At 33.4% G+C, this 19,953-nt stretch overlaps 1 pseudogene; it reads left to right on the forward strand.

Annotated features, from left to right (window-relative positions):
- Positions 1–5,661: 5,661 nt before the first annotated feature.
- On the forward strand, positions 5,662–6,075 carry LOC149246124 (cytochrome P450 72A397 pseudogene; annotated as a pseudogene).
- Positions 6,076–19,953: the final 13,878 nt, after the last annotated feature.

Genomic DNA, 19,953 nt, shown 5'->3' on the forward strand with positions numbered 1-19,953 from the left:
CCTTTATACATGTTAGGTAAAGTATGTAAACCACTCAATCAACATCAAAATATAAGTTTACCTCATTAAAAGTGAAACCCTAGTTCATTCCTGGGGGTTTTGGGCACTTTCACTAAAAACTATGTTCTTTCCTTCTCATAATAATATCATTCCTCCATTGGTACTTCATTCATTTTCATCAGTTTTCCATAGCTCATATCCACCTCTTTCAAACCTTGTTTACCATTTCATCAAACATAACCTACCCATCATTCCACTTTCCACTCATACCTCACAGTTTTTCTCATTTTCCTGTTATTAGGGTTTCTGTCATCATGGAAGTAAAATATTCACCAGAGAGGAAGAGACATCACAAGGGAGGGAAAATCCTCAGATATGAGCCATCAAATTGAAGAGAAATCAACTCATCTCCCTTTATCAAATAGTGCTTTGAAGATGTGAATTTCTTGGATTTCTGCAAAAGGGTGAGTGAACTAGGATTCAATGAGCAGTTGAGAGATTGGGTGGAAACTCAGTTGAAAGGTGAAAGTGTTGTTATTATTGGTGTTGAATTCACTTTTTCAGTGGCCTCCATTTCACTTGCTACAGGGATACTAGACAATGGTGAATATTGGTTGAAGGGGATGAGCCTAGATATTGAGTATTATAGACCCTTGTTGAAAACACCATACAGGGAAATACGAGCTCATGTTATGCCTTTTAGGTACTTATTGGAGAAGTATGACCCCTTGATGAAGATTGTCATGAATTTCTTTACATGTGAAGGAATATTCTCCAGATTGTATGCTTATCATATTCGCCTCCTAATGCACTTTACCTCAATATATATTCTAGAAGTTATAATATGTTCTTGAAATTAAAAGTTTTGTATTTTTTATTTTTTTAAGTAAAAATATTAGTGTATAATTAAAAATTATGTTTAGAATTCAAAGATGTATATAGATGTGTTCTCATTCAAAGTATAATTATGTTTTAAATTAAAAATATAAGAAATTTATGTATTCAAGCTTCTGTGATCTATAATAAATTAAGCAAAGTCTTTCGGTACAAATCACATAAGAGAAAAATTTTGGCCGAAACATGTTGGTTTGAAACTTATGTGATTTTTATCGAAAGACATTGCTTAATATAAAAAATGTTTAAGATTTAAAGATGTAGTCTCACTTAAACTACAAGTTAGTACTATGTTTTAAATTAGAAATTATATATGTTATATTTTTGAATTAAAATATAGAATACATTAAAGATTAAAAAATGAATATGAATTTTATTTTAACTAAGTCATATTCTAGAAGTTAGTATAATGTTTTAAAATTAAAGAATTCTTATTTTATATTTTTAAATTAAAACGATGTTCATACATAAAAGATAAAAGACAAAATTTAGCATTTAAACATAAATATGAAGAATTTAATTAAGTCAAAATTGATTTTAAATATTTTAAATAAAATATTTTTTACTTTATATTTTTTTTAAATATAGATTTATAAATAATAGATTTTATGAATTAAATGTTATAATTTAAAAACTAAGGTTGAAAGATAATATGAATATTTAAATCAGATTTTAAAAATTCTCATCAAGTTTTTTAAATGAAAAAATTGTATTTTATAATTTTTTTTAAATAAAAATCTTGATTTAGAAGTGAAGAGTGAAAAATGACTATGAATATTTAACTTATAATCTAGAAGTTAGTAATAATTTTTTTAAATTAAAAGTTTTGTATTTTTTATTTTTTAAGTAAAAATATTAGTGTATAATTAAAAATTATATTTGGAATTGATAGAAGTTAGTAATAAATTTTTTAAATTAAAAGTTTTGTATTTTTTATTTTTTAAGTAAAAATATTAGTGTATAATTAAAAATTATATTTGGAATTGAAAGATGTATATAGATGTGTTCTCATTCAAAGTATAATTATGTTTTAAATTAAAAATTGTATATGTTATATTTTTGAATTAAAATACGGAATACATTAAAGATTAAAAACTGAATATGGATTTTATTCTAACTAAGTCATATTCTAGAAGTTAGTATAATGTTTTATATTAAAGAATTTTTATTTTATATTTTTAAATTAAAACGATGTTCATACATAAAAGATAAAAGACAAAATTTAGCATTGAAACATAAATATGGAGAATTTAATATTTTTTTACTTATATTATAAATATGATAAAAGGGAAGGAAATAATCTCGCTGACTTTCTTGCCAATCTTGGAGTGGAAGCTAAGGGCGGATACTCTGAAGGTACTACTGCCAGCCTAGCTTCTGAGGACCAGATTGCCAAAGTCCAGGAAATTGTCACTCAGGACAAAGCTCAGATCAAGGAAACTCACCCGGATGTGGGTGATCCTTCCAGCAATCAATGAGGAATTACGCCAGACAGACAACTGGCCTAACAGATGGCAGGACGGCAGACTGCATGGTACAGGCCGTAGGTGGATTTAACAAGTTAAAGGTAGGAGATTTAATTTCTGCGCAGCCTCGAAGTTGGCTCGAATTCATTTCGAGCATGGCTGCTCTGCTAACACTCTGGCTCAGTGCCATGGATCCGCGCAACGCAATTAATGTCTCAGGGTATTATGAAGCTAAGCCGCCTCAGTTCTGCTGTATTGTCATTTGGGTTTGGATGTTTGATTGGTGCTGGAGACGCCCTGAGGTTTTTAGAGCTCTCATTTCTTCTGGTCTGCTCTATCTCAATTGTTCTCCCTGTTTCTCTGCCCTTGTAATCATGCCGCGCAGACGAGGAATCCCGCGCAGGGGAAGTCACTCAGGAAATAGAGGAAGCCTTTCACGACCTGCGCCTCAGATTGTCGCTCCTATTGCCTTAGCTCCGCCCTCGTCTCCATCGTTGGATCAGGATAGGTTTCCTCCGAACAATTCTTATCAGACCTCCAGGTTTTCTTTCCAGAGTCAGCTCAATAGGCCTATAGTGACAGTCAATTTTACAGTATTTATCTCTGAAGAGGAGGGCAATTCGTCTAGTTCGGTTCCTTCCGTTTCCGCACCTTCTTAGGATGACAGTATTCTGCTCGGGGACCTATCGGGACGAGTTTATCATGTGGACCATATGCAAGAGGACGCCCCTGCTCCGGAAGCGCCTCAACAACCGGTTCCATTACAGGAAGACGTTTTAGTCTGCGGGCCATCTCAACAAGATCTCGGAGTTCTGCACTTGGTTACTCATCCGGATGGTGAGCCGGTTCTGGACGAAGACGGTCTCGTGACTTGGCTGGCCTCTACTAGCCAGGATAAGGAGGACATGCCAGCTTCACCAAGACATGCCGATTGAGCACAACTCCTTCTTGCCGGGTGGCTCTCTAGCTCATATGTTTTGTAATTTTGTTTTTATGGTTTTGAGTCTGAAGTTAGAGGTAGATAACTGGTTTATTCTCAAGCTTCAGGTAGTAATAACTGCAAATCCAGACTTCTCTTTTTGTCTTACATATGATTATGCCGGGGGCTTTTTTGTACTGTTAGTCAATGTAGGCCATGAAGATTGTAGGTCTGGTAAATTTAGTCAGTATGTCAGGAACCAAAGCAAAACTTTTGAAGTCTGCATTGTAATTCTGGATGTAGGGCTGAATTGTAATATCCCTGTCTTTTTGGCTGAGGACTGGCTTCGGCCTCCTCTGAGGTCTTGACCTCACTGTACATATTTTTTCACTTTTTAATAGAATTAGCATTTACGGAGAAAAAAAAAATATGATAATAGTGTATATATAATCTTACTTAAATTACAAGTTAATATTAGGTTTTAAATTAAAAAATTTACATGTTAGGTTTTTTTAATTAAAATATAAAATACAATTGAATGTGATCTCACTCAACCGATATTCTAGAAGTTAGTACTATGTTTGAAAATTAAAGATTTTGTATTTTATATTTTTAAATTAAAATATATTTGTATACATAAAAGACCACAAACAAACTTTAAGGGAAATGATATAATTTTTAAGTTGTTTTATTTTATTTTTCTAAATCATACTATAAAAAAATTTATTCTATTCAATTAAGGGTTTAGCTTTTGATAAAACAAATTTTACAAATTTAAATTTAAGTTGAATAAATAAATTACTAAGTTGATAAAATAAAACTGCTATTAAATTTTGAGATACATTTTAGGTATGATAATGATATTTTAATTTTGTTTCTAAACCAAATGAAATTATATTTTTTTAATTCCACTTAATTAAGGGTTTACCATTTTATACTTTTTATTTTACAATTTAAAATCAAGTTGATTGAATAAAAAATGTTATTAGATAGAAAGAGCTCAATGAAGAATTAAGCTAGGCTAATGAAATTAATCATGGGTCAAATTTCCTAGTTGTGACCTCTTTTATGGAGAGGTAGTTATATGTCAAGTAAAATATCCATAAGAAACATAGAGAAATTCGTAAGTTCATTGATCCACATTTTGTTGTATTTTCCAAAAATGGAGATAATGCGAGCTATAAAAAGCTGCAAGAGAGATGGTATTTCTGACTATCCCATGAAGCCAAATACGGAAAAACGTAACTAATCTAGTTATGTGTCAAGTGAAATATCCAAAAGAAACATAGAGAAACTCGTAAGTTCATTGATCCATTTTTGTTTTATTTTCCAAAAATGGAAATAGTGTGAACTATACAAAGGTGTAAGAGGGATAGTATTTCAGACTACCCATGAATCATTCTTTTTATTTTTCATTTTTGTCCTATTTAAAGATATAAAACATGTTAGTTATTGATACCAAGTTCTTGCTTGCCCATCTCAATAAATGAAGACAGTTAAGGACAATTTTCCATTTCATTTTACATATTCCATATTCTTGAGTTATGTCAATCAACAAAACTTCAGCAACCATTTTTGTTCGCAAGAGTCATCATTTAATACTGAATATATATGTGAATCAACAATGGTATATCACGAAACCAATTACATATTCCATAATCTTGGGTTCTGTCAATCAACAAAACTTCAACAATCATTTTTGTTCGTAAGAGTGATCATTTAATAAATTAATATTGAATATATATGTTAATCAGCAATGATATATCATGGAACCAAAGCGTAGCCACACGAGTGTTAGCTCCCTGCATAACCAAGGAGAGGAAGGATGTCTGCTTTGTTCCCAAGCTCAAAAGTGTCTACATCTTTCCTGAAATTGTCCTTCTGGTTTAGATCTTTATACTATATAGCCAGCTGTGATTTAAAAGCTATAACTTTTCTGGTATAGACCTGTATAATATATAGCCAGTTTTCATTTGAAAGCTAAAACTTTTCCCAACATCAGTGGATAAAAGTGTCCTTCTGATTAAAATTTCTTATGGTTTAAAATAAAATGTATTTTAATAAATAAATGGACTCAACTTTTTAACCTTGATCTTGGCCATTAATTTGAAAATTTGTAACTTACATAACTTAAACTTTGATTCTTAGAAATTCCTACCAAATTTCAAACCAAATTTAATTTGAGTCTTGTATTTTACCAAATTCAAAGTCAAATCTCACCCTACTGGGTTCTAGAATCATTTTCCAAGCGAGCTTGGTAACTTTGACTTCAACCCTACCAACTAAGTGTCACTAGGAATCCATTCTGGGATCAGGAATGATTATTTCTGATTTAAGCTAGCCTAGTGACGGTTGTCTGGTTTTTCTGGCTGGCAGATGACTATGGTTATAAATGAATCTCTACGGCCATATCCACCGACGCATTCGATAATAAAAGAAGCAAAAAAAGAGACGAAGCTCGGCCCCTTCTCACTCCCAAAAGGTGCACTCTTGAGTTTCTCATATTTGGGATTGCATCACAGTGAGAAGTTCTGGGGCCCAGATGCAAACATGTTTAAGCCAGAAAGATTTGCAGATGGTCCTTCAAAGGCAGCCACTCACCCAAATTCCTTTTTACCATTTGGTATGGGTCCAAGAACATGTATTGGCCAAAATTTTGGCTTGTTGGAGGCCAAGACTGTATTAGCTATGATTTTACAGAGATTCTCATTCGCTCTTTCATCGGCATACAAGCATGCTCCCATCGCCATGGTTACAGCCTCAGCATGGCATGCAGATTATATTCAAATGTATTGAAGTGTAAACATAATGATTTGTTCTTGTTGTGTCACGAGATGCTTATGTAGCAAACGAGTCCTCCAACAAACATTTCATTACTGTACATGACCTGATTGTTGCTCCATTTCTTGCATTCGCATGGTTATTTGATAGGTAATTTCTTCCTTTCCATTGTTATTCGATGAAATATGTTTACACTTTTTTAAATTTAAATTTATTTTAAATTTTAAAATTTATTTATTTATTTATCTTTATCCAAAAGAAACATAGAGAAACTCTTAAGGCAATTGATCCATATTTTATTGTATTTTCCAAAAATGGAAATAGTGCTAGCTATAAAAATGTGTAAGAGAGATGGTATTTCACAATTCACGCTACTCCATGAAGCCAAATACCAGGAAACATAATTAATCTTGATGAGATACTTGCATTCTGATGGGGACGAGATTTTGGGGTGAACCAAAATCCCATTTCCCCAATAAATCGTCTTGAGGCCTGTGGGTTATGGGCCCACGAAGCCTTTCATAATCGCTTCTCACCTTTTCGACAACACCTCCAACAAATCTTTAATCTTTCCAACAACCTGAGAAAACAACACACCCTCCATTCTCAATCCTACACTCCCACCTGCTCTACTCCCTCGGCTCCCACTATCTTGTGCCTCTTATTAACTTCCTTGCCTTCCAAATTGGGTGATTCAAGGAGCATGGACGGGCTCATCATGGAGGCCGTGTTCAGGGGCGTGTGCTTCAAACACTTAGCCTTGGAATCTCGTTGAACGAGCTTGAGGGTTTTGTTTGGCAGAATGATATGTTTGAGGATAGCATGGAAGCCTTTGGTGTGCAGCTTGGATTTGAGATTGGTACAAAATTATACGTCTCCATTTTGGATTATGGAGTCTCCAATGATGATATGAATTTACTATTTATAGAGGTTGGCGAGCTTAAACAGTGTTCAATCCATTATAATAGAAATGGTCGTTCCAAGGGTACATCAAAAGTGGTTTTTTCAAAGATTCGTTGGAGGCGCTCTGGAAAAGGTGAGAAGCGATTCTGAAAGGATTCGTGGGCCCATAACCCACATGCTTCAAGATGATTTTATTTGGGAGATGGGATTTTGGTTCACCCCAGAATCTCGTCTCCATCACATTCTTTGAGCATATCACGGGGGCTTCACTCAGGGAGCAATATGCAATATCATACCAGGTAGGTTCATATTGCGGAATATATATTGAGGAAAGAATGCCATAATATATTTGGGGATATATAGGGGGTAAAGGGTTTTTATATTGGAAGGTATAAAAAATGGAGCTCAAAGTTAATGAAAAATATAAAGGGGTATAAAAAATGTTAATGAAAAAATGGATACCCTGAGAATCTAGTGAAAATAGGGGTTTTTTAAATTGGGAAAGTGTATTGGGTTCGTATTGGTAGGGGGTTAAATAATATGATTTTTAGAGTCATTTCCCAATATGTAGTCAAATTAGGGGTATTCTTTAGTATGCCATGAACACACGTGATATTTCAGATGTTCGTTGACTGAATCGCGTGTGGAGCATATACCCAAAAGAATAAAGCTTGCACATCCACATAGACTTTCAAAAAAAATTAGCTTCATTATTTCTCAATGATATATATATATATATATATATATATATATATATATATATATATATATATATATATATATATATATATATATATATATACATTCTTCCCAAAAATATTGAGAATATTGTAATTTCAAGTATCATGGTTCTAGAATCTCCAAGAAATATTGTAATTTCAAGTATCATGGTTCCGGAATCTCCAAGAAAGTGGAGAATTTTAAACTAGGGTACATAAAAATAAGAAGAAGATTTCCCTTGAGTGGATTCAATAATTTCCCATGTGCCCTTTTGCAACTATAACCTTTCTTTGGAATGCTTACTTGCTTCTTTTATTTCATCCCTATAGACGATAACAAAGGAAGGATAGCTAGAGGTTGATTGTAATAGCCATTTTAATTATCTTTCTAATAGCATAGAATGCCAACTAAGATATTTTGCATTTAATTTTCAACAAATAGCTTATCTGGAACTTGCAAATGATCTAGTGGATCAAAACAGTGCTCAAAATTCAAATTGTGTGACAGTGCTCAAAACCTTAACGACTGGATATATCTCGGTGATCTGAACCCAATGCAATTCGTTTCACTCAAAACTGATATTGGATGCTCCCGAATCACGTTCTGATCGAATTGGAAAACAACTAAATGTTTTGGAAATTGGATTGCAAGGATGCCCAGTGAGTAGTCTGTACACTGATTGGGCCATGACTTGGCATGTTGACTAGTCCTCCATCATTCAATGAATGGCTGACACTTGGCACAACGTGATTGGTTTGAATTTGGTTTGATTTAAATGGTCAATGGGTTGTCTTGATGGACCAAATAGAGAGAGGCAAGTGTACCAATTAGTGGCTGCCACGTGGCCTCCTCTTTGCCATGAAATTTTTTGTTATGAGGCCAAACTTCCCCTATCGAGAATTGAACATAGGACCTCACATAGACCAAGTAATACCTTCGTCAATTCCACTACAATGTTACTTGACATAGATAGAAGAGCATATGTATTTAAATTTTAACATTCCCATTGTTGGGGGTAGGGAAGGGGCGAAGCCCCAACCCTGGTCACCACACCCAAGAGGACCAAAGGGTGGGATCATGGGTGAGGGCTTAGCCCTAGCCCCATGGTCACGATGCCCACCACGAACCATATGCCAGAGAAAACCTGGGGCGCTCGAGCTAGGTTTAGGCTGAATTAGAGGATGGTTGGCAACCGAATTGGGAGAAATAGAGAAACACGCATATTTTACTCAATTTCTGGCCAGAAGGAGGTGCAGAAAGAACCAAAATAGGGGTTTTTGACAGTGCTCGATCCCTTGGAGAAATCAGCTCTGCTATTTGAGTTGTGTAAAGCATTTAAACACACTTTTGAGCATTTTTAATTAAAGAGGCCCTGCATTGGAAGCTGGACCAAGAGATGTAGCTCGAGAGAGGGGTGACCTCCTTTATCATGCTTTGTGATATGTGTTTCATATATGCTTATTTCTCTCTGTTTTTCTATAAAATTTGGTTAAAATTTACTTGTATATCTGTTTAATAAACTAATCCTCTACCCAAAACACATATAAATTTAACTTGCAAATTGTTAAAAATCCTTAACTTTACCCATTCAGACGTGAACTATGATGCATTGTGTATGCCAAGAAAATCCATTTACTACTACTCCAGGTTATGATTTTCTAGCGGGAGATATTGCCTGCAAGGTAGGGGTTGTAGGACACTTTTGGTAGAGTCATTATACTAGACTATTTTGACAATGATAATATATCTAGTCCAACCAACATAGGAAGCCTCTCTATTATAACCCCTAATTGGAAAATGTAAGAAATGTGGGAAAGAAAAAACTAATCTAATCTAGTTTCCATATGAAGCCACTTTGTTGTAACCCTTAGTTGGATGAAAATAGGAAAACAAACCTAATTTAACCCAACTTGAATATGAAGCCTCTATACTATAACCCTTGGTTGGAAAAAGAAAAAAAAGTAAATTCCAACTTGTTTGCATGAAAGAAATGACACACACACACACACACACACACACGAAATGGAAAATGCATGAAAGTAAAATCTAATTGGTGATTATGTTTACAAGTATGTTCTAACCCTTCACCATATGAATATATTGTAACTCTACGTACAATTAATCATTAATCACATTCATGTTGTTGTAAACTAAGAGAACAAAGAAAATTGTGCCACTAAATATAAATGTAATCAAATTATATCATAAATACAAATACGAGCATGAATTGGAATTGATATAGTAAGAAGTTAATTAGGCTTGCAGAAAGAAATAAATAATGAAATATATTGCATATAGATAGGAACTTAGTTGAAATGGACAAATACTAACCTAAACTATTTTATAGTAGTAACTAGCTAAGGAGGGGCCCTACATCCTTAGCTAAGGTATTGGGCAAAATTTATAGTAGCAACTAGAACTTAAATCAACATTTAGTCATGGAAACAAAGTGCATAGGAAAATAAAAAATGTATTCTTTATTAATTAGAAACAAAGTATCAAAATTGCATTCACAATCTTCCTCCCCTACCCACATTGAGCATAGTATTTATAGAATTCTTTGATTTCCTATATTAACATAGAGAGTTGAGAACCTATTATTCTTAGGCTATCTCATTCTCATTACAAGAACTCATTGTCCCAAACTAACATCCTTGTCGTTTTCCAAACCATGCATCATCCACTTGGCAGGTCATCATATCATATGTAAAAACCTAATGATGTAACAAAAATGAAAATTGATGATGAAAATTTTGTGACAATGGTGCAACATCTCATGATTCCTTTAATTAGCAAGCACCAAAAGTCTAGTTCTCCCCTAAACACACTAGTATAATTGTTTGAAATGAAATAATTCATGAGAAAATGTACATTAGAAAAAATGTATTATTCAAAGTCAAGGTATGCTTTAGGATAATAGTATGATGAATAAAAGTTTTCAATAAATGATGTAAATATGTGTGGAAAACATGGCATTTTAAGTGCCATCATATCCCCCCAGCTAAAATTGTTTCATGTTCTCATGCAACCAAGTAGTTAATACAAATTTTAATTTAAGTATGGGCACCTAACATGGAGGTTTCTAATGTTGTAGTCAGCATGACCATGGTCATATGCTATGTGAAATCCTCCCGTGGATTCAATCCCTTGCCAATAGATAGCCTTACTTATGGCTTCTATGTTGTAATCACTTTGGTATGGTGAAGGAAGCCAAATCGAGGGAAAATGGAACCAACGTCTAATCTATTTATTCCCACATCTCCTTCTACATTGAACATACTTGTTGATCCTAAGGGTGGTTACTTGGAGGTTCATAAAATTAAGTGCATTTCTTTTCCTTATATCCTCTATAGCCTACTTCCATATTTTTTTACATCCTTCCAAGTATTTTATCTTCAAAAATTAAAATTTCCTATTGCATCGATTAATGGATTCCATTCTTGTAAAGGATATCAGTTCTACTTGTAGGGGAGATTTAGCCAATTGATAATGCCAATGGATGATAGCTCTTGGCTAATGAAATTCACCTCTAACTGAAAGGTGACAATCTTGATTCTTCTGAATTATGAATAGGGAAATTCTCTACTGAGCATGAGTATTTAATAAATAAGTAAAAGCTTTGGGTTGAACATCACCCAAAAATGGTTAGGTTTCTACCTAAGATCATGATGCAATAGTATACTATGTTCATACAATTCTCACAACAAGATTTTATCCCCATTGCTACACTTATAGTAGGCTTCCAGAATTATAAAGGTCACCTTGTAGGATTTCCTCTGAGCAATTTCCATGAATTGAGATAACAAATACTTCTCACATAAAAAAAAATTATATACAAGAGAAGGAATTATGAAACTAAATATAGATTCCATAAATATGCCAAGTTTTTTCTTTTGTGCCTCTAAGGTTTCTACTTTTTTTGTAGTTTAAAGGTCTTCTCTCACTCTTTCTTTAACCTTATTTCTGTTAGTGTCAGTCTTGTTAGCCTGTCACCTGGATCAAATGTGCTTTTACTAAGCTTGTCAGGACTATCAAAATCAAATTTGTCATGTCACTAGGTTTACATAGCAAAATTTGGTCACTGTTTGGTTAGTATAGAAATGAGTTCAGTCTTTTGAAAAATCACTTATGCTCGTTACCTATCACATTTCTATGAAGGTGTCTTAATAAAAGCAAGTCAATCATCATCATCATTTCATTCATTTTCAGGTCATCCATTATGTCACTAGGGTTTCCAAGGTCCATCATTATCATGAATAAATCCAGCAGTGAATAGAGCATGACAAGCATCTCTTTTTACATTTATTTGTTGAGTTGTCACAAATTCATCATGCTTTCAGTTTGAAAACCTCTAGAAGAAGAAGTCCTCCATTTGACTTGCTACAGGGGTACTAGACAATGGTGAATATTGGTTCAAGGGGATGAGCCTAGATATTGAGTATTATAGACCCTTATTGAAAACACCATACAGGGTAAAACGAGCTCATGTTATGCCTTTTAGGTACTTATTGGAGAAGTATGCCCCCTTGATGAAGATTGTCATCAATTTCTTTACATGTGAAGGAATATTCTCCAGATTGTATGCTTATCATATTCGCCTCCTAATGCACTTTACCTCAATATATATATTCTAGAAGTTATAATATGTTCTTTAAATTAAAAGTTTTGTATTTTTTATTTTTTTAAGTAAAAATATTAGTGTATAATTAAAAATTATGTTTAGAATTCAAAGATGTATATAGATGTGTTCCCATTCAAAGTATAATTATGTTTTAAATTAAAAATATAAGAAATTTATGTATTCAAGCTTTTGTGATCTATAATGAATTAAGCAAAGTCTTTCGGTAGAAATCACATAAGAGAAAAATTTTGGCCGAAACATGTTGGTTTGAAACTTATGTGATTTTTCTTGAAAGACATTGCTTAATATAAAAAATGTTTAAGATTTAAAGATGTAGTCTCACTTAAACTACAAGTTAGTACTATGTTTTAAATTAGAAATTATATATGTTATATTTTTGAATTAAAATATAGAATACATTAAAGATTAAAAAATGAATATGAATTTTATTTTAACTAAGTCATATTCTAGAAGTTAGTATAATGTTTTAAAATTAAAGAATTTTTATTTTATAATTTTAAAATAAAACGATGTTCATACATAAAAGATAAAAGACGAAAATTAGCATTTAAACATAAATATGAAGAATTTAATTAAGTCAAAATTGATTTTAAATTTTTTAAATAAAATATTTTTTACTTTATATTTTTTTTAAATATAGATTTATAAATAATAGATTTTATGAATTCAATGTTATAATTTAAAAACTAAGGTTGAAAGATAATATGAATATTTAAATTACATTTTAAAAATTCTCATCAAGTTTTTTAAATGAAAAAATTGTATTTTATATTTTTTTTTAAATAAAAATCTGGATTTGAAAAATGACTGAATATTTAACTTATAATCTAGAAGTTAGTAATAAATTTTTTAAATAAAAGTTTTGTATTTTTTATTTTTTAAGTAAAAATATTAGTGTCTGATTAAAAATTATGTTTAGAATTGAAAGATGTATATAGATGTGTTCTCATTCAAAGTATAATTATGTTTTAAATTAAAAATATAAGATATTTATGTATTCAAGCTTCTGTGATCGATAATGAATTAAGCAAAGTCTTTTGGTAGAAATCACATAAGATAAATTTTTGGCGGACAGGTTTCGAACCAACAAAGTTGGTTCATGGTGAACCACACTTGTTGGTTTGAAACCCATCGGTCAAAAATTTCTCTTATGTGATTTCTATCGAAAGACTTTGCTTCATATAAAAAATGTTTAAGATTTAAAGATGTAGTCTCACTTAAATTACAAGTTAGTACTATGTTTTAAATTAAAAATTGTATATGTTATATTTTTGAATTAAAATACGGAATACATTAAAGATTAAAAACTGAATATGAATTTTATTTTAACTAAGTCATATTCTAGAAGTTAGTATAATGTTTTAAATTAAAGAATTTTTATTTTATATTTTTAAATTAAAATGATGTTCATACATAAAAGATAAAAGACAAAATTTAGCATTGAAATATAAATATGGAGACTTTAATATTTTTTTACTTATATTATAAATATGATAATAGTGTATATATAGTCTTACTTAAATTACAAGTTAATATTAGTTTTAAATTAAAAAATTTACATGTTAGGTTTTTTAATTAAAATATAAAATAAAATTGAATGTGATCTCACTCAACCGATATTCTAGAAGTTAGTACTATGTTTGAAAATTAAAGATTTTGTATCTTATATTTTTAAATTAAAATATATTTGTATACATAAAAGACCACAAACAAACTTTAAGGAAAATGATATAATTTTTAAGTTGTTTTATTTTATTTTTCTAAATCATACTATAAAAAAAATGATTCTATTCAATTAAGGGTTTAGCTTTTGATAAAACAAATTTTACAAATTTAAACTTAAGTTGAATAAAGAAATTACTGAGTTGATAAAATAAAACTGCTATTAAATTTTGAGATACATTTTAGGTATGATAATGATATTTTAGTTTTGTTTCTAAACCAAATGAAAGTATATTTTTTTAATTCCACTTAATTAAGGGTTTACAATTTTATACTTTTTATTTTACAATTTAAAATCAAGTTGATTGAATAAAAGATGTTATTAGATAGAAAGAGGTCAATGAAGAATTAAGCTAGGCTAATGAAATTAATCATGGGTCAAATTTCCTAGTTGTGACCTCTTTTATTGAGAGGTAGTTATATGTCAAGTAAAATATCGATAAGAAACATATAGAAATTTGTAAGTTCATTGATCCACATTTTGTTGTATTTTCCAAAAATGGAGATAATGCGAGCTATAAAAAGCTGCAAGAGAGATGGTATTTCTAACTATCCCATGAAGCCAAATACCAAAAAACGTAACTAATCTAGTTATGTCTCAAGTGAAATATCCAAAAGAAACATAGAGAAACTCGTAAGTTCATTGATCCATTTTTGTTGTATTTTCCAAAAATGGAAATAGTGTGAACTATACAAAGGTGTAAGAGGGATAGTATTTCAGACTACCCATGAATCATTCTTTTTATTTTTCATTTTTGTCCTATTTAAAGATATAAAACATGTTAGTTATTGATACCAAGTTCTTGTTTGCCCATCTCAATAAATGAAGACAGTTAAGGACAATTTTCCATTTCATTTTACATATTCCATATTCTTGAGTTATGTCAATCAACAAAACTTCAGCAACCATTTTTGTTCGTAAGAGTCATCATTTAATATTGAATATATATGTGAATCAACAATTGTATATCACGAAACCAATTACATATTCCATAATCTTGGGTTCTGTCAATCAACAAAACTTCAGCAATTATTTTTGTTCGTAATAGTGATCATTTAATAAATTAATATTGAATATATATGTTAATCAGCAATGATATATCATGGAACCAAAGCGTAGCCACACGAGTGTAGCTCCCTGCATAACCAAGGAGAGGAAGGATGTCTGCTTTGTTCCCAAGCTCAAAAGTGTCTACATCTTTCCTGAAATTGTCCTTCTGGTTTAGATGTTTATACTATATAGCCAGCTGTGATTTAAAAGCTATAACTTTTCTGGTATAGACCTGTATAATATAAAGCTAGTTTTCATCTTAAAGATAAAATTTTCCCAACATCAATGGATAAAAGTGTCCTTCTGATTAAAATTTCTTATGGTTTAAAATAAAATGTATTTTAATAAATAAATGGAGTCAACCTTTTAACCTTGATCTTGGCCATTAATTTGAAAATTTGTAAATTACATAACTTAAACTTTGATTCTTAGAAATTCCTACCAAATTTCAAACCAAATTTAATTTGAGTCTTGTATTTTACCAAATTCAAAGTCAAATCTCACCCTACTGGGTTCTAGAATCATTTTCCAAGCGAGCTTGGTAACTTTGATTTCAACCCTACCAACTAATCGTCACTAGGAATCCATTCCGGGATCAGGAATGATTATTTCTGATTTAAGATAGCCTAGTGACGGTTGTCTAGTTTTTCTGGCTGGCAGATGACTATGGTTATAAATGAATCTCTATGACCATATCCACCGGCGCATTCGATAATAAAAGAAGCAAAAAAAGAGGCGAAGCTCGGCCCGTTCTCACTCCCAAAAGGTGCACTCTTGAGTTTCTCATATTTGGGATTGCATCACAGGGAGAAGTTCTGGGGGCGAGATGCAAACATGTTTAAGCCAGAAAGATTTGCAGATGGTCCTTCAAAGGCAGCCACTCACCCAAATGCCTTTTTACCATTTGGTATGGGTCCAATAACATGTATTGGCCAAGCAAAAAGTTTTCCTTGTTGGAGGCCAAGACTGTATTAGCTATGATATTACAGATATTCTCATTTGCTCTTTCATCGGCATAAAAGCATGCTCCCATCGCCACGGTTACAGCCTCAGCATGGCATGCAGATTATATTCAAATGTATTGAAGTGTAAACATAATGATTTGTTCTTGTTGTGTCACTAGATTCTTATGTAGCAAACCAGTCCTCCAACAAACATTTCATTACTATACATGACCTTATTGTTGTTCCATTTCTTCCACTTGCATGGTTATTTGATAGGTAATTTCTTCCTTTCCATTGTTATTCGATGAAATATGTTTACACTTTTTTAAATTTAAATTTATTTTAAATTTTAAAATTTATTTATTTATTTATTTTTATTCAAAAGAAACATAGATAAACTCTTAAGGCCATTGATCCATATTTTATTGTATTTTCCAAAAATGTAAATAGTGCTAGCTATAAAAAGGTGTAAGAGAGATGGTATTTCACAATTCACGCTACTCCATGAAGCCAAATACCAGGAAACATAATTAATCTTCATGAGATACTTGCATTATGATGGGGAAGAGATTTTGGGGTGAATTCCCCAATAAATCGTCTTGAGGCCTGTGGGTTATGGGCCCATGAAGCCTTTCATAATTGCTTCTCACCTTTTCAACAACACCTCCAACAAATATTTAATCTTTCCAACAACCTAAGAAAACAACACGCCCTCCATTCTCAATCCTACACTCTCACCTGCTCTACTCCCTCGGCTCCCACTATCTTGTGCCTCTTATTAACTTTCTTGCCTTCCAAAATGGGTCATTCAAGGAGCAAGGACGGGCTCATCATGGAGGCCGTGTTCAGGGGCATGTGCTTCAAACACTTAGCCTTGGAAGCTCGTCGAACGAGCTTGAGGGTTCTGTTTGGCAGAATGATATGTTTGAGGATAACATGGAAGCCTTTGGTGTGCAGCTTGGATTTGAGACTGGTACAAAATTGTACGTCTCCATTTTGGATTATGGAGTCTCCAATGACGATATGAATTTACTATTTTTAGAGGTTGGCGAGCTTAAATAGTGTTCAATCCATTATGATAAAAATGGTCATTCCAAGGGTACAGCAGGAGTGGTTTTTTCAAAGATTCGTTGGAGGCGCTCTCGAAAAGGTGAGAAGCGATTCTGAAAGGCTTCGTGGGCCCTGTTGTGCCCTACAAAACCCCCCCATTTCATATCATGCTTATTTACAAAATCATCATATGAAATGGGTCCCTTTAGAAGTTAGTTGGTATCAATACTTCATTATTTGAAAAAGGTCTGCAAACCAAATGAAGACATTATATAAAACCTTTTAAAAACCCATTTTTGGTCAAATAATACAATCTTTTATCATTGCGATAAAGCGATCGCAAGATCGCATATCGCAATGGCATAGAAAACACAAATAAGTGGCACATTGGTCTCCGCCGATGCGATATCGCTATCGTCTATCAGCAATACTCTATGCACATTTTAAAGCGCCCCATGCCATTAGCCCCGATGCGATGCGCAATCGGCGATCGGCTATCAGCGGTAATCTTTACGCAGTCTTAAAACACCCCAACCCTTTCACCCCGATGCGATGGAATATCGCAATCGGCAATCGGCAGTATCCCATGCAAAATAATAAGGCGCCCAGGTCATACCCCCGATGCGATGCGATATCGCAATCGGCAATCGGTGATACACTATTTATGCACATTGTTATGCCCATTCACCCCGATGCGATGCGATTTCGCTATCAGCAATTGGGATTTCAAAATTGTGAACATAAGGATTTAAGTGTTCCCGACACCCGATTACGATATAGCGCGGATTTCAAAAAATCCGTTAAATGGAGGGATATTATGATTCATTCATATTTAAAGCTTGATCTTTTAAGCAATCATTCACCTGCGCTCAACCGCCAAAACATCCACAACACGCTTAAACAGGTCATTCGGCCGATTAATGATATAATGAGCATTTAAGGGGTGGCAGGTCTTAAACGGCCATTTAATGTAATTGTAAGATCTTCCCATCGATTGTATCCGCAGCCATTTTTAAGAGTTAATCTCTCAGCACGCTTTGATCAATATATCTTTCCCATATTGGATTTTCATTAGCATATCTCTGTGTTACGTTTATTTTCGCCACTCTGTAGAATTCATCCATAGATGAAAGCTCAAGCAAGATGGGGAAGAAATCCAAGAAGACCACAGGCACTTCCGCTACACCTGCTGCAGGACAAGCTGTCGTGGAAAAAAAGAAGGGCTTGATATCTGATACTACATGTACGGGTCTCGTCAGAGTTTCTTGGCAAGGCACCTACAACCTGATTGAAGCCGAAGAACCAGTAAGGACAATAGTAGAAGCTACTGTGGATTCAACTCGGAAGTTTGAGAGTACTCTCAAGGATTTAGCCGACTCTTTCCTTCACAGGATAGCGGCCAGGGAGCAAATTCTCCCATACACAGGCGTAGTGCGGTGGGCGATTGAAGAAATCCCAATTTTGGATAAAAATTTCAGCACTAGAGACGGAAGAATTTTCGGATCGTTCAGGGCAGATGATCTAAGGCAAATGTATCATTTTCCCGAGCTAGAGAAGATATATAATAAGGCGTTCCTGGAGAAATTCACAAACGAAAATGAAGTTGAATCCGAACCCATCCGGGATTGGAGACAAAATCCGGCCAAGCACAAACACGAATCTTCTGGTAAGTACTCGGTTGATTCTCTGGCTTCTCCTTATTGCTATGCTGGAATAATGATGTGTAGATTATGGGGATTGCATGACTCTGCTAATTTTACCATAGAAATGGTTCCTCTAATGGAAGCAGCATGCAATAGTATAATTATGGATTGGGCCACCATCCTTTCTGACAAATTAGCACAAGTTGTGCTTGAGTTTAGAAGCAAGACCCGTATTTCTGAAAGGGTAATTCCCCCATTTTACTACAGTGCCTATATTCTAGATACCCTATGTTTTAACTCTGAATTCCCCGTACTCGGCTGGAGGTGGACTGCACAAGACCCCAGGCCTATTCATATATATCATCAGAAATTGTGGAAATCTTCTTATAAACATCATCTATACCAAGTCTGTAATGGCTTTATGTTGCCTATTTATTATTCCATTTTCGATAGACCTACTCCCAAGATTTCCTATCAAGCCAGAGTTGATTTAACTGGAATAGGTAGATGGTTTGGAGAGGAGAGATTTACCTACATAAGAGTTTTCGGTAGTCAAGCCAGACTGCATGTCCTCCCTTTGTACATACCGGATAAACTGCTAGCGAGGGAAATTTCTTACCAAATCATTGTAGAGAGTGTTACACAAACGCTCAAGAAAAATAAGAAGCAAGGTTGGCCCTCTTTTCCTTTGAAGTGTGGTGTATATACCCTGCATGACCTCAAACATGCAGAAAAGGAAGCCACAAAAATTCAATCCTTGACTCTGGCGACTCTCCCAAATAGGCATTTCGATCCAAATAAAGTTGCCTATAATGCATTAGAACAGGCCAAACTGACAAGATTTGATCATAAGGAAGATATCTTTGACGACCTGTTCTCTTCAGCTGAGTCAATAAATCAGGTTAAATCATTCGCCAAAGCGAAATATAATGATGAAGGGTTGACTGAATTTAATAAACTTAGAGAACAGAGGTTGCAAACTCTGCCTCTAGATTTACTAGCAACAACCCCAGCGACATCATCAAGCGAGCCTGGTCGGCAACAGTCAAAGGAACCTCCGGTTATAACAAAGGATCATAAGAAGGAACAGGAGGAAAGGCAGAGGAAAGAACAGGAAGAAAAGAAAAAGAGAGAACAGGAGGAAAGACAGAGGAAAGAGAAAGAGGAACAGCAAATGAAAGAGTAGGAGGAGCAACATAAGAAAGAGCAGGAAGAAGT

The sequence above is a fragment of the Pinus tabuliformis genome, chromosome 7 (assembly GCF_031772625.1).
Source record: "Pinus tabuliformis cultivar Carrire ecotype Pingquan chromosome 7, CPIR1, whole genome shotgun sequence".
Classification (NCBI taxonomy): domain Eukaryota; kingdom Viridiplantae; phylum Streptophyta; class Pinopsida; order Pinales; family Pinaceae; genus Pinus; species Pinus tabuliformis.